We start from the raw sequence: 14,468 nt of genomic DNA, 5'->3' as shown, positions 1-14,468 counted from the left end.
AAAAAATTCCTACACCTGACTTTTCTTCACATTGTGAAGCATCTGTAGCAATTACAACGTTTGTTTGAAGGTTTTTCAGATGATCTTGCAATATACCGTCTAGAATATGGTGTGGAAGTAATTTTGCATTATTAGGAAAGATGTCATCAAATTGAATATCCGTGGCAACAGCTCTGTCGGTAATAGGAAGAACATCGCATATGCGCACACCCAAAGAGTCAAGTAATTTTTGCACAAATATAATTTGCGGATTATGTAGTCGCGGCCAGATGACACCGAAAAACGACGCAGGTTGTGAAATAAAGATTTTAAGAATAAAGAATAAAGGCGGTTTTGTCTGAAAACACTCATGGCAACTTTCGAGAATACGTTTATATCCCTTATAAACAGAGCTGCTGTTTGTTAAAGCGGCATGCTTCAAACACGGGATCACATTGATTCACGCATTTTTTTTGTGATCTGCTTTGCTTTCTTGCGTACCCACGTTTCGTACTGAGTCAGCACTTAACCCATGACAACGTGTTCCAATGGCAACATGTTTCCAGAAACGTGCAGTAAAGATGCCATGTCATTCTAATTTTGTCGAATGCAACCAATAATTGTTGAAGATTGTATAAATTGAGTTTTTTATTATTTTTTCTTATGTCACTTGACATAGCTACATGATTTTTACATGTGTGCGACAAGTCTTTTCTTCCTTTTTCTTTCTTTTTTCCTCTTTGCATGTAATGCATCTTCGAAATCGTACCCACACTTAGCCTCTGGTTGTGGTTTCAACAGTTTTTCGCGAGCTTTGTAATGATTTCTGTAGAAATATATCCACGAAGAAACGCGAAAGTGAAGAAAGCGTTCTCCAAGGTACCTCCATTGCCGCCCTGAGGACAGGATGCAAAGAAAACAGGCCATGCTGCTTCCAGTCGAGGAGTGAATGCCCACCATTTACCCTGACGCTGGTCATCGCACAATGTAGAGGCTGCGACGGTTGTTAAATCTGTCTTAGGCGAGGAAGTTGCCATAGGCCGTTTGGCCTGACTTAACGAAGTTTCCGGTTTAATGTCAGGTGTGGAGAAAGTGTACGCCAGATCGCCAAGTGCGTTTCAAAACTGCCGCATTCAATGACTGTGTCAATGTGCCTCAAATATCGATATAACCAGCGTTTTGGGCCAGACATGCAAAAAAAAAACTGGTTTTAATCGGGTATGACAGCAGTCATGAGGCACTATGCAGGATATGTTGTTAGAATGCAGGAGAAAGGATCTGGAGATTGTTAAATGTAAACGTATGTGGAAAAATTATTTAGTCAGCGCGTCAACAACAGAAAGAAAAAAGAAAATAGCATTGAATATCTTCTGCTCATTTCGACGCGCTGCTTGCTGCACCAGGCTCTGGCAGATGGTGTTCCGGCTGTTGCAACTTTTCACATGATCTACCGACGCCATCCGCTTGGACTACGACGTAAATTGGACTCTCAATAGCACCAGACGCACGCCCCTTTCCTTGCTTGCTGGAACCTCTTATGTACCGATGTGGTGGAATAGAGTAAATTACGGATCGAACAGAATTGGGATACTATAGAAAAACGACGTCGAAATACCAAATCGAATATCGAACATTTTCTCTTCATTTCTAAATAAGCTTTAAAAAATGTTGTATAGAGTCCATTTTGGCAAAAAGGATAGGGCTATTAACATTACTTTATAAATGCATGTAATGCCTACCGCTAATGGGCGCCTGCTTGATTGACGAGCTTGTAAATAAGAAACAACTGCTATTAGTCATTTGGTGCGCGATGACAATGATAGTAATAAAACAATGGAAGAACACGTCAATAGGTGCGCGTGAGTGCTGCGTCCGCTGAACGAAAGAAGTAAGCAGATGCCACACCGCATATTGTTTTAAAGGTATGCAACTATGCTGGTATTTGCCGAATAATAAATTTATTTACTTAAATTTATACAAGTTTATACATATATTTATTTATATTATATTATATATATTATTATATTATATATTATATATTATATATTATTTATATTATACTTATACAGTATAAATTTATACAATTTATACAGCTCAGAACTCCAAGACCAACTTTGGGCCGTCCAGCGAGCCAAGGAAGCCGCACGGGAGCAGCAGCTCCCAGTGGCCATCTAGGCGGCCCCAGGCCCGGGCCTCCCAATCGCCGGATTCCAAATAAAGTTATCACATCATCAAATTTATACAAGTTTGAAAATTAGGCTGCAAGAAGTGAGGCATTCGTGTTGAATGAAAAGTGTGGGCAGATGTTATGTGCCCCGTGTGTTAGCTGAAATACCGCAGTGGCTATCGCCACGGTTCTCCTATATACCGTAGCACCAATCGGAACAATCCTCACTCACATGGATCCTCTGCCTTCAGACTGCAAAAAGTATTCTTATTTCTTACATTCGAACAGAAACGAATATTCGACAATTAAGAAGAGTGATTTCCCAACTCGAATACGAATGAAGTAGTAGCAAGGACTATTCGACTAGTATTGAATATTCCAATATTCGTACATGGTAAGCAGAGTGCCCGATCTACGACCACGTTCGAACGGATACGACATGAACGTTGCTCTTTCTCTCTCTTTGTCCCTATCAACACACACACACATTATATATATATATATATATATATATATATATATATATATATATATATATATATATATATATATATATATATATATATATATATATATATATATAAAACGTATCCCATGCTTAAATCTTCGAAATAGAGCCGGTGTGGGTGCATCTATGTATTGGCGGCGGGGAGTTAGGAGTCGCTCTCTGTCGGAAGCGCCTCGCTGGCGTAGTGTGAGGGATCACGCGGCGCGCTCCTCATAGGTTTCACTCTCAGCGCTCATTGAAAACACCCCACGCGAGCTCTCCAGCACATTTCTGTAAGTACTTTCGAAACGAGAGAAGTTTTTTACTGCCTAAATAATAATCTTGGGTAAACTGAAAGCACACAAACGTTTACAGACGCTATCTCTTTACCGAAAACGTACAGTGAACGTCACTGCGCGCGGTCGCCGCGATGGAGTCTCCCGAACTGGCTTCTTGCGTGAAAGGTAGGTAAACGCTGAGGGCAAACTGTGTGAAATATGTCCTCATAGTGCTTGTATAACTGAATGGAGCGTAATAGAATGAAGCCTCAATGCAGCGATCGCACAGATTCACAGCGACGGACTGCGCGTCTGCATGCTTGTCCGCGCACTTTTCGCTTTCGCCGCGTGCGCGTTTTCGCACCGTGCCATGAGCTTTAGGCCGCAGAATATGAGCATTTGACAGTATACAAGGAACCAATGTTGCGTGGGCGCTGTCAGAGCCATTCAAAAATACTTTCATTTTAGAGACTTCGACGCCTACGGCGACTGTGATGTGCCGTTGCGACGATTCAATCTTTTTTTTTCTTCTAAATTCTTGGACGTTCCTTTTATTCAATATTATTTCTCGAGTTGCGTCGCACTGCATGTTTATCGGTGTTCTCAGCGTGCGATTTCCCGCTACTCCTTTTTTGTAATCCAGTGCATTAATTCATAACGTTAACATGGCCATATGTCATACTTTTTATAATGTGCTTCTTACCACTCCCTTTCCACTCCAGTGAACTTGCCAGTATCTACAGCATCGACATGTTCATAGACCAAACCGTCATGACATTAGTCGGGCAGCGGACTCGGGCGAGCGTCTCAGTGCGCGTTTTCCTAAGATCGCAAACCTGGCGCCGTAGCAGAAATCTTCTTCGCGTCTGTGCTTGCTGCATACCCGAGTTGTAGCCGATGTTTGCCGGTTTTATGTTTCGCGAGCCAAGCTTCACGCAGCTTGTCCTGCGGCTACGTGTGAATAAGGCTGACTCCGGCATTGCGGCACCGAGCAGTAGCCTACAGGGGCGTAGCCAGGGGGGGGGGGGGCTTATGGGGCTTCAGCCCCCCCCCCCCCGAAATTTTTTCGCGCTGTCCATGCACCGCCGACCAAAGCGACCCCCGGCGCCGGAAATCACTCCGGATTTTGTCTAGAATGTCTAGAATGCATACTTAAATATCTTGTTTCGAGGTTTTGTGTATACATGCAGTGAACTTTGTTTCCAGTGACACTTTTTCGTCCTTTATCAAGCCGTATTTTCGCATTTGTATATCCCATTGTATCTTTGCATTTCTAATGTACGAGGGCGAGTCAAATGAAAGTGCGCCTGCCCTAACCGCGCAATAATGGTTCGGTTCATTATCTGCGAGGCATCCGCGTAGGAGAACGGCATGCCTCATTTGCAAAAGTGACACGCAGGTGTGAAGATAAATATTCTTTAATGCTCTCATACACTGGGTTGAATATGGTTGCGTCACATAATGGACACTTCAAAAGTTGAACAGCTCGGTGTCACGAAGTTTTTGACAGCTAAAGGTGTTTCCAAAACAGAAATTAATCGCCGTATGGCTGCCTTTTACGTCGAACACGGCATTTAATTGACCACTGTGAAGTGTTGGAGTAAACGGTTTAAAGGACGTTGTAAAGACATTCCAAGACCGGGCCAAAACCATCGTGCAATCACCCCCCACACAATTTCAAAGGTTCATGAGCTGATGAAACAAGAACAGAGGATAAGCATCGATGAACTGTCAGACCGTCTGAACATCAGTCACGGTTCGGTTCACGCCATAATTCATGAGCTTCTCGGTTATCGGCTCTTTGATGCGCAATGGATCCCCAAGATTTTGATCCATCGCGAGAAGACGGAAAAGTTTCACGCTGCCTTGACTCATCTGATCGGGTATCACAATGAGCATGACGACTTCTTGTTTGCAACTGTGATCGGGGACGAACCTTGGTGCCACTACTACGAGCCTGAAACACGACGGCAAAGCTTACAGTGGAAACATTCGAATTTACCACGCCCAAAGAACGCAAAGGCCATCATTTCCGCTGGAAAGGTGTTGTTGACTTTTCTTTCGGCCGTCAGGGTCCATTACTGATAGAATTTGCTAAATCTTGAGAGGCTATCAATTGTTTCCGATATTGTGAAACGCCAGAACGGCAGGGTGTCGCAATTAAGAACGAACAACGTGGAAAATTGACGAATGGGGTCATCTTGTTCCACGACAATGCCTGTCCCCACGTTGCTTATGTGGTTAATACAAAACTGGCAAAGTTCAAGTGGGAAACGCTGCAACATCTGCCATACAGCTCAGACCTGTCACCTTGCGACTTCTACATTTTGGGGCAACCGAAAAAACAGCTCAAGGGAACCAGATACAGACTTTTTGAAGCAGCAACCCAAGGAGTTTTATAAGACGGGAATCACGCGACTCGTTAGTCAATGGGACAAATGTCTAAATTCTCATGAAGACTACTTTTAAATAAAGTACCCCGTTGTTGGCTCACATTCATTTGACTTACCCTCATATATCATGCAGAATTCCTGCTTTTTATACGTGCTCTCTGTTGCGACTATGATTTCGGTGCAATTACTCACGATACACGACCGGTGACAGCTGCTTTTGCGTAATACATTAAAACAAATTACAGCGTCATTGAGATTTTTCACTGGCCATTGCATATATACAAGAATGTAAGCACGGTTCTTGAATTGCAAAGTGTCATTAACATATTTGTCCTCAACTTGTTCAGTGCATTGCCTTTTAATTTTTCATATCAGTGGCATGCACTGCTTTCCTGGTTTCGAACTGATATAGTTCTAAAGTTCGTGTGATATTTTCTTTACTTAATAAATAGACAAAAAACATGGAAGCATCGACGTCAGTTATGTTGGGCACAATTTTTGGCACATACGAGTATAATACTTTATGAAAAAATACATTTTTTACTTGTACTTACAGTGCGTAGCTTTCAAGAATTCGTTTGCAGCATCTTTGGCAATGACAATGCAGTTATTATTCATGGATTTGATCCCTTGACAACTTGTTTAAGAGGAAGCTTTAGCTCGGGCCCAATCCGACACGGCCTATTCAAATACTTGTAAAACGCAGAAACGCTTTTCTTAGATAATCCTGCTAATCGCTTTTATTGAAATTTGTTGCATTTGAGAGAGAAAGTTAAATTCTAGTTCTGTTCGAAACAAAACTTCGATTAAGGGCCTGAATTTTGCTTAAATATTTTGAAAATTTTGAAAGTTTGAAAAAATAGAAGCACGACGTTTACAAACGAATAGCTATGCATGAAGAACAGACATTGTGGTTCTGTAAACGGCATCTACTATAACAGTAAAAGCGGACAAGTTTGCTATGTCAATTTGTATCTTACGTGAATTGGTTACGTTGTGTACAAGGGTTCTGCAAAAGCCGTAATTCCACAATACTGAATTTTTTTGAGACTCATGTGTAACATATCCATTTTGTCTGCTGTAGATGTGCTATTAGATGCAATTCACAGAATTGTGATATCATTTTTCATTCTTGAGTCACGGAGTTTTAAACTTGATAGTTTCGTTTTCTGAAAATTTTCGATTTGGCCAATTTTTAATAAATAATTGACCACCTAAATGAAAAATTCAAAACCAGTAGTCACTAGAATTAAACTTGTTCTTTTAAATGCAACAAACCTCCTCAAATTTGGTGAAGTGGTTGCAGGGAAAAACGAATTCCCCTTCTACATGCACTTAAATAGGAGCACCCGAGCTAAAGCTTCCTCTTAAGCAGGAGGTTGAGCTGCAGCTACGTATATATATATATATATATATATATATATATATATATATATATATATATATATATATATATATATATATATATATATATACATGGCAGAGGCCTTTGCCCTGCAGTGGGCGTGACCAGGCTGATGATATATATATATATATATATATATATATATATATATATAGGGCCAGTGGCATAGCCCCCCCCGAACAAAATTTCTGGCTACGCCACTGGTAGCCTACCATGTTGCGCGCCTTCAAAGGCAGCCACTACATATTGTAGTGCTTTCAAGCGTTATAAAGGAGACACTCGAATCGGCAAAATTTCGCCACTAAATGAGGACCGCAGCGTACGAGGGAATTGAAACTCTCGTTTTCAGCTCGCTTCGGCACTCCCGAAGCAGCCGACGCGGCCGCTATGTCCACGTGATCCCTCCTGTCACGTCACGCCGACGGTGGCGCCAGCTTTTCCAGTCGTGGAGCTCGAGGCCAATAGTGTCGCAGCAATTCAGCGTCGACCGTAAGTAGCGTAGCTCTACGAATGTCTGGTTTACGGAATATTTAAAAATCTCCTGTGGTAGATAGCACAATTCTTGTCCTTGAGTTGGATTATTCGAAAAGGGGTACGTTACTAGCACGATAATCGAAACACATATTCAACTAATTAACTAAATCCACTAATTACCTTCATAAATAATAACTTTGAGGCACATATTGCAATTTCCTAATTGTACCCGGCGAGATCGCAAGTCGCATCCATTTCATATGAATGCCAGGGACACCAGTCTCTATATATTATCTCCAAAAGTTTGGGACGAAATACATGAGCGTTCAGTTACTGTTGTGCGTCTATGCATAAGAGGGTAAATTTGTGACGTTTTCTTAATTAGTTGTGTATGTGCTTTGATCTCTCTTGCAAGCAACGCCCACCTCTCTGAATAATCCAGCTGAAGGGCTAGAATTATGCTTGAGTCATCATCTATATTTATGTTCGTTTCTGCAACAGGCAATTTCTAAAAATTTTGCAAAATTTGAAAATGATCACCTCATATATTTCTGTATGAGGCGTCGCATTTCTGAAAGTTCACCTTCTAACAATTGACAGTGCCTATTAGCATTACCAAGTGATTTCTAAGGATTCATGTGGAGCTGGACTTCCCTCAACGATTTGTGCGATAACCAGGGCTTCCTCTCTATGTAGATCGCACATTACATTCCATGGACGCATCCACAAGTCGTGGCTCACATTGCTGCTAGAAGTAATTTCTTGAAGTGTAATTCTAGTAATTACAGTAATTTATTGAAGTGATTCAGGGAGTCAACGAAGCCTGGTAATTTCTTTACAGAAACTCGCTTATTCACCCCTTTAGTTGATAACATCATCACAACGGTATTGAACTAACGCGAACCTTTGTTTCATGATACACGCCATAAATTAGGTGGATGATATGCGACGCCGACTGCATCTCGTACACTTTGTTTTCGCCTGATTTGAGGATCTGCACCGCCTTTTGCCGCGTTCGTTAACCGCGTGAAGGCAGCACGTGCCCCGTGCTGAGATATTTTCGCGTTGTGCTTTGGTTCTCTCGTGCACGGACTGCTTTACTTCCTATTTTTCACGCAATTGCAGCTCCCGCTCGTCGCAGGTTTTTTCTTCCTCGTCGTTGCTCAGGACAGTCAGGAATCTGATGCACAATGTAACTTTTAGACGCCACATACGATCCAAATAGCGTTGACTATCAGCTTCAGAAACATGAACACAGAAAATGGCCAGCAAAAGCCCACACATTTACACAACTCCAGAGGCTATAATTGTAATCCCTGTAGGAGAAAGTAGAGCAGTCATAGAAGCAAGTGGTGTTCACAAGTAGGGAAAGAAGAAGAAGACTCTGTTGTGAAGAACGTTTGATCGCGGCTGAAGTCCCGAGTAGTTTCACGGCCGCTTTCATTGGGCTAGGCCGGGGATGCAGAGCCAGAGTATAGTAACGCAAGCAGCAACCTCCCGGTGGCCTTGTAGTAAGTAGTCAGGCACCAGATGGGCCTGCGTTACCATCACAATTTCTGCTGTCTCCTGCTCGGGTGCTGTGCCGATGGCTGCTCTGACAATGGCGACTATAAAGGCGCAGGTTGGGGCGCCATGGGATCTACCTGGAACGAGAACCTTCGCAACGGAGGCGCCTTGGCGGCTGGAGCGGACCGCTGGGGTGAGGCAACCCCACAGAAGGGGGAGCTCACTTCCATCAGCTTGGGCGTCGGCCACTGGAAGCGCGGCAGATCAGCGAGAAGCACCAACGGCCGAACCTACGTCAAGCGCAACCAAGAAGGGCACATGAGCCGGGATTGTCCCACTGCTGACTATGGAGGACGACTAGGATGCCTCAAGTGTGGCGAAGAAGGCCACATGAGTAGAGATTGGTCTGCAGACACTTCGGTGGGACACCCAGATGCGGGCCGCTGTACGCTTCGTGTGTGGCCAAATTAGGCTTCTTGTGTGCATTTTGTGCTATAATACCTCATTTATTTTAGGAAATTTCGAAATTGCTACTTTTTTGACGATGATGTCGATAAATATATTCTTATGCCTTTCACTGTCTTGTATGCTTTTTCCGCGTTCGCTTTCGTAGTTTAAATATTTCCCTGTGTATATTATATGTGCAGCATATAAATATATATATATATATATATATATATATATATATATATATATATATATATATATATATATATATATATATATATATATATATATATATATATATATGTATTCGCGCCATTCCATGCGACATCAATTGGGTAATTTACATTGCATGGAACGCAATTGCAACAAATGAAAGTACATGGGGTCCAACAAGAAATCGTGTGCTTGTCAAGCGTGTCAAAGCCCACAAGTGCGCCGTTTCCGAGAAGGATGTGTGGTGTTCGCACATTTATGGTTCGTTAAGAATGGGGCATTCGGCGTCGTGAAAACGCAAAAAAAAAGTAAAATGTAAGGAAAAATTACATCAATTTCTGTAGTGAATAGCGCCATATAGGCCTGCGATCAATGCACTACATTTATTAAGTCCCACACCTCGACGCGATTAGGCTCCCCATTATAGGCAGTGGTAACTGCACACCCGCTTAGATGAGTGGTTGAACTAGAGATCACCTGTACATCAGGGAAAGCGATGCAGCGAAACACCGACCGTGTGGGTGCCGCATTCTATATCGCATCCTATGTACAACAACGCACCGCTCCTTTCCGTCACGACGAATGCATTAGGTGTTTGGGTCTGCGTGTATCTTCCCGAAGGGCGACCGGCCCGTCGGCCACCACAGCCGCACGATGGAAGCTAAATTGAGCAAGTGTGCAGTGGCGTAGCAACAGGGGGGGCCGGGGGGCCATGGGCCCCGGGTGCAAGGGGCCAGTGAGGGGGGGGGGTGTCATATACGTCTGAAGACACCCCTCTTTCCGCCGGCTACACCCGGGGAGTGGGGTGACAGAATACCTATGAGCCCCGGGTGCCAGACGACCTAGCTACGCCACTGCTTGTGCGGTCTTCACAACTCAGTAGTTTTATCTGAACGCGTTGACGGTAATGAAACCAACCTCGCAAACACCAGCGAAAATATTGCACTTCTCAATTGGCGAACTGGCACCACCAGAATTCAGAGAACACAGGGCGGACCAAAACACGAAAACATGCGAGGAGCAATATATTGTAGTAGGCGAAGTTTGCGAGGGTGGTCTTTGCGGACACCGCATGCATGCACAGCATTGCTACTCATACAACGTGAACGCTTTTTGTTTTTCAGGAAACACTGAAGAATAGATACATGTTATATGTAATAAAGTAAGCACCACACTTGTTTGTTTGACGACGGAAATTTGTTACGACGGAAATTTTGTTTGACCGAAATAAACATTGCATTGTTTTAATTAAAGCATGTCTGTTTATTGACATTGTCTCTTTGCGCCGGAGTCATTCTTTAATGAAAGCACCAACCCCCTTCTTGGTTGATCCCGGGGACAATTAGTTCTGGATCGCTTTCATCGCGACCCATGTGAATCTATTTTGAATGTAGCGATTTCCGAAAGCAAATGATGCCTCGAGGTGGAAGCTGTGCTCTATTGTAAACACCCTGTCTCCAAGTCTGCAAATGGCGCTTGGCTCGCAGGGGCAGCCGACAGCCGCTTCGTTGGCTTTCTATATGCGTGCCTTCGCGTTCTGAATTTTGTGGTTGGTTTGCGTGAAGATAAATCTGGCAGCACAAGTGCAAGATGAAATGCGCAATAAAACACTTCGAAATACATCCGGTGTTCTTGCATGTGTGCACAGCATCGCAGCAGGCAGAATTCGGCGTTGACCGTAAGTATAGGGTATGTTTACGAATGTCTAGTTTTACGGATTTTTAAAACATAGCCGGTGGTAGACAGCACAATTCTTGTCAACCACTGCGTCATGGTTCACTGTACCGAATTTAATTAGGTCTCATCATCATCATCATCATCATCATCATCATCATCATCATCATCATCATCATCATCATCATCATCAGCCTCTTTTATGTCCATTGCAGGACGAAGGCTTCTCCCTGCGATCTCCAATTACCCCTGTCATGCGCCAACCGATTCCAATTAGCGCCCGCGAACTTCCTAATTTCATCGCTCCACCGAGTCTTCTGCCGTCCTCTACGGCGTTTCCCTTCTCTTGGTACCCATTCTGTAACCCTTATGGTCCAAAGGTTATCTAACCGGCGCATTACATAACCTGCCCAGCTCCATTTTATTCTCGTGATGTCATTTAGAACATCGTTTATACACGTTTGGTAGCCGGTCTATTTCTGTCTCTTAACGTTATGCCTAGAAATCTTCGTTCCATCGCTGTTTGCACGGTCCTTAACTTGTACTCAAGCTTCTTTGTCAGTCTCCAAGCCTTTGCCCCACATATCACCACTAGTAAAATGCACCGATTGCACACCTTCCTTTTCAATGATAATGGTAATCGATGAGTTTCCTTCTCATGATCAGGGTTTCCTGTGATTAATTGGCCTAGGTAAACGTACTCCTATACCGACTCTAGAGGTTGACTGGCGATCCCGAATTCTTGTTCTCCTAATTGCCCGGCTATTCATGATTATCTTTGTCTTCTCCATATTAATCTTCAACCCCACTCTTACATTCTCTCTGTTAAGGTCCTCTATTATTTGTTGCAACTCGTCTGCAGTGTTGCTGAATAGAACAGTGTCATCGTCAAATCGAAGGTTGCCGAGATATTCGCCGTCGATCCTTACTACTAAGCCTCCGCAGTTTAATAGCTTGAATACTTCATCCAAGCACGCAGTGAATAGCGTTAGGAAGATTGTGCCTCCCTGTCTGACCCCTTTCTTTATAGGTATCTTCCTGCTTGTTTAGAATTAAGGTAGCTGTGGAACCTCTGTAGATATTTTCCAAGGTATTCACGTAACCGTCTTGTACTCCTTGATTACCTAATGCCTCTATCACTACTGATATCTCTACTGAATCAAATGCCTTTTCGTAATCTATGAAAACGATATAGAGAGGCTTATTGCACTCTGCGGATTTCTCGATAAACTTATTAATGACATGGATGTAATCTATTGTAGAGTATCCCTTCCTGAAGCCGGAATGTTATTTGGTTGACTAAAGTCCAGTGTTGCACTTCTTCTATAGGAGATTATTTTGGTAAACATTTTGTATAATACTGGCAGTTACCTAATGGGCCTATAATTTTTCAATTCTTTAACGTCTCCCTTTATGTGGATTAGTATAGTGTTTGTATTCTTCCAGTTTTCTGGGATCCTTGCAGTCGATAGACACTTCGTATACAGAGCTGCCAGTTTTCCAAGCATTGTGTCTCCTCCATCTTTCATTAAATCGACTGTTATTCCATCTTGTCCTGCCGCTCTTCCTTGCAGGATCCTTGCAGTACCCTTCTGACCTTATGGTTAATTATAGGAAGAGTTTCTGTATCCTGTTCATTACTGTTTCTCATGGAGGTATGCTCGCTCCTCTGGGTACTGTACAGATCAGTATAGAAATCTTCCGCTGCTATATCTTCCAGATTGCTGATGATATTAGCCTGCTTATCTTTGAGTGCATGCGTCTTGGTTTGTCCTATGCCAAGGTTGCTTTTCATTGATATTAGGCTACGCCATTTTTTACGGTTTCGGTGTTTCTCGCGTTATAATTTTGAATGTCACTTATTTTCACCTTGTTGATCAGTTTTGACAGTTCCGCGAATTCTACTTATTTCTTGAGTTCGACATTTTCATTCTTTGTCGTTGCTTTATTAGTTCCTTTATTACTTGGGAGAGCTTGCCTACTGGTTGCCTTGGTGCCTTGCCTCCCACTTCAACTGCTGCCTCTGAGCCCAGCGTAGTTACGGTTTCATTCATTGCCTCTATGTCATCTTGATCTCTCTGTTCTAAGGCTGCATATTTGTTTGCAAGTTCCAACCTGAATCGGTCTGCTTTCACCCTTACTGCGTCTAGGTTGGCCTGTTTCTTCTTAACCAATTTTACTCTTTCTCTCTTCAAATCGAGGTGAATCCTAGCCCTCACTAGCCTATGATCACCGCATTTTACTTTACCCATCATTTCTACATCCTGCACTATGCTGGGATCGGCAGAAAATATGAAATCGAATTTCATTTCTTGTTTCACCATTAGGGCTTTTCCAGGTTCACTTTTTGTTCACATTAATTGTTCCATTTTGCTACCGATGAACACACATGACATCGCCGAATGAGTGCCGCCAAGGTCACCTCAAGAACACTAATGCGAATTTGTTAACAAGAATCTGAAGCTAGACAGCGAACTCACCAAATGCATGGGTGAATAAAAGCGCATTTTACTGTGCTGCAGCACTGCCGATGCAATTCCGCTGCGTACGTAGACGAACTGCCCTTCCGGCTGCAGTTCCCGCAATTCGAAGTTATCTCAGTGACCTGCTTGGAATTCTACGAAGCTAAAGTCTTATCGATCTAAGATTTTTTTTTCTAATGTTACAGAAGAGAGAAGCCGCACGATATAGGCGAGCAGCGCCGGCCAAAGTAAATGGGCGCTGGCTGCACGGTCGGGTTTAGTCTATGCGACGCAGGCATTGCACTGCTATACACGGCATAATATGTCAAGAAAGCATTCTATTGAGTACGCAATGCACACGCACACAGGCACTCAGCTGCGAAACGAACAAAGCACTATGGTGTGCGTGGTAAGCCCGCGCAGACAGCACGAAGGTGTAAAGGCTTCACAAATATGACACGAATTCTTCAGCGGAAATTGAAGAGCAATGCCATATGCAACAGCTAACAACTATCCTTGGCGTGGGCCATAGGCGGAAAGTTTTCATTTCTCCGAGGGGGGAGGGGGGGGGGGGGGAGGCGGCCAGCTTTCCGAACCCCATATATATTTCTTGCACTTCAAGACATATCGTGTCATTTCGAAGACTAGCACTACCATTAATACTACAACCGCCTTCACCCGCCATGATTGCTCAGTGGCTATGGTGTTAGGCTGCTGAGCACAAGGTCGCGGGATGATGTCCCAGCCACGGTGGCCGCATTTCGATGGGGGCGAAATGCGAAAACACCCATGTACATAGATTTAGGTGCACGTTAAAGAACCCCAGGTGATCGAAATTTCCGGAGTCCACTACGGCGTGCCTCATAACAGAAAGTGCTTGTGGCACGTAGAACCCCATAATTTCATTTTTTTTAACAACCACCTTTCTCGCGAAACTGCAGCCTCTCTCTGTTTCTATCTTCTTTATTCTTCTGTGAGACCGA

The 14,468-nt window shown here is 43.4% G+C and overlaps 1 long non-coding RNA gene across 1 annotated transcript; it reads left to right on the top strand.

The window, feature by feature from the left end:
- Positions 1-8,556: 8,556 nt before the first annotated feature.
- Positions 8,557-9,266, top strand: LOC135896171 (uncharacterized). The gene is made up of 2 exons (XR_010562617.1): positions 8,557-8,694; positions 8,799-9,266. It is a non-coding gene; the product is annotated as an uncharacterized lncRNA (long non-coding RNA).
- Positions 9,267-14,468: the final 5,202 nt, after the last annotated feature.

Source organism: Dermacentor albipictus, chromosome 1 (genome assembly GCF_038994185.2).
Source record: "Dermacentor albipictus isolate Rhodes 1998 colony chromosome 1, USDA_Dalb.pri_finalv2, whole genome shotgun sequence".
Lineage (NCBI taxonomy): Eukaryota > Metazoa > Arthropoda > Arachnida > Ixodida > Ixodidae > Dermacentor > Dermacentor albipictus.
This window is presented reverse-complemented; position numbering and strand designations above follow the sequence as displayed.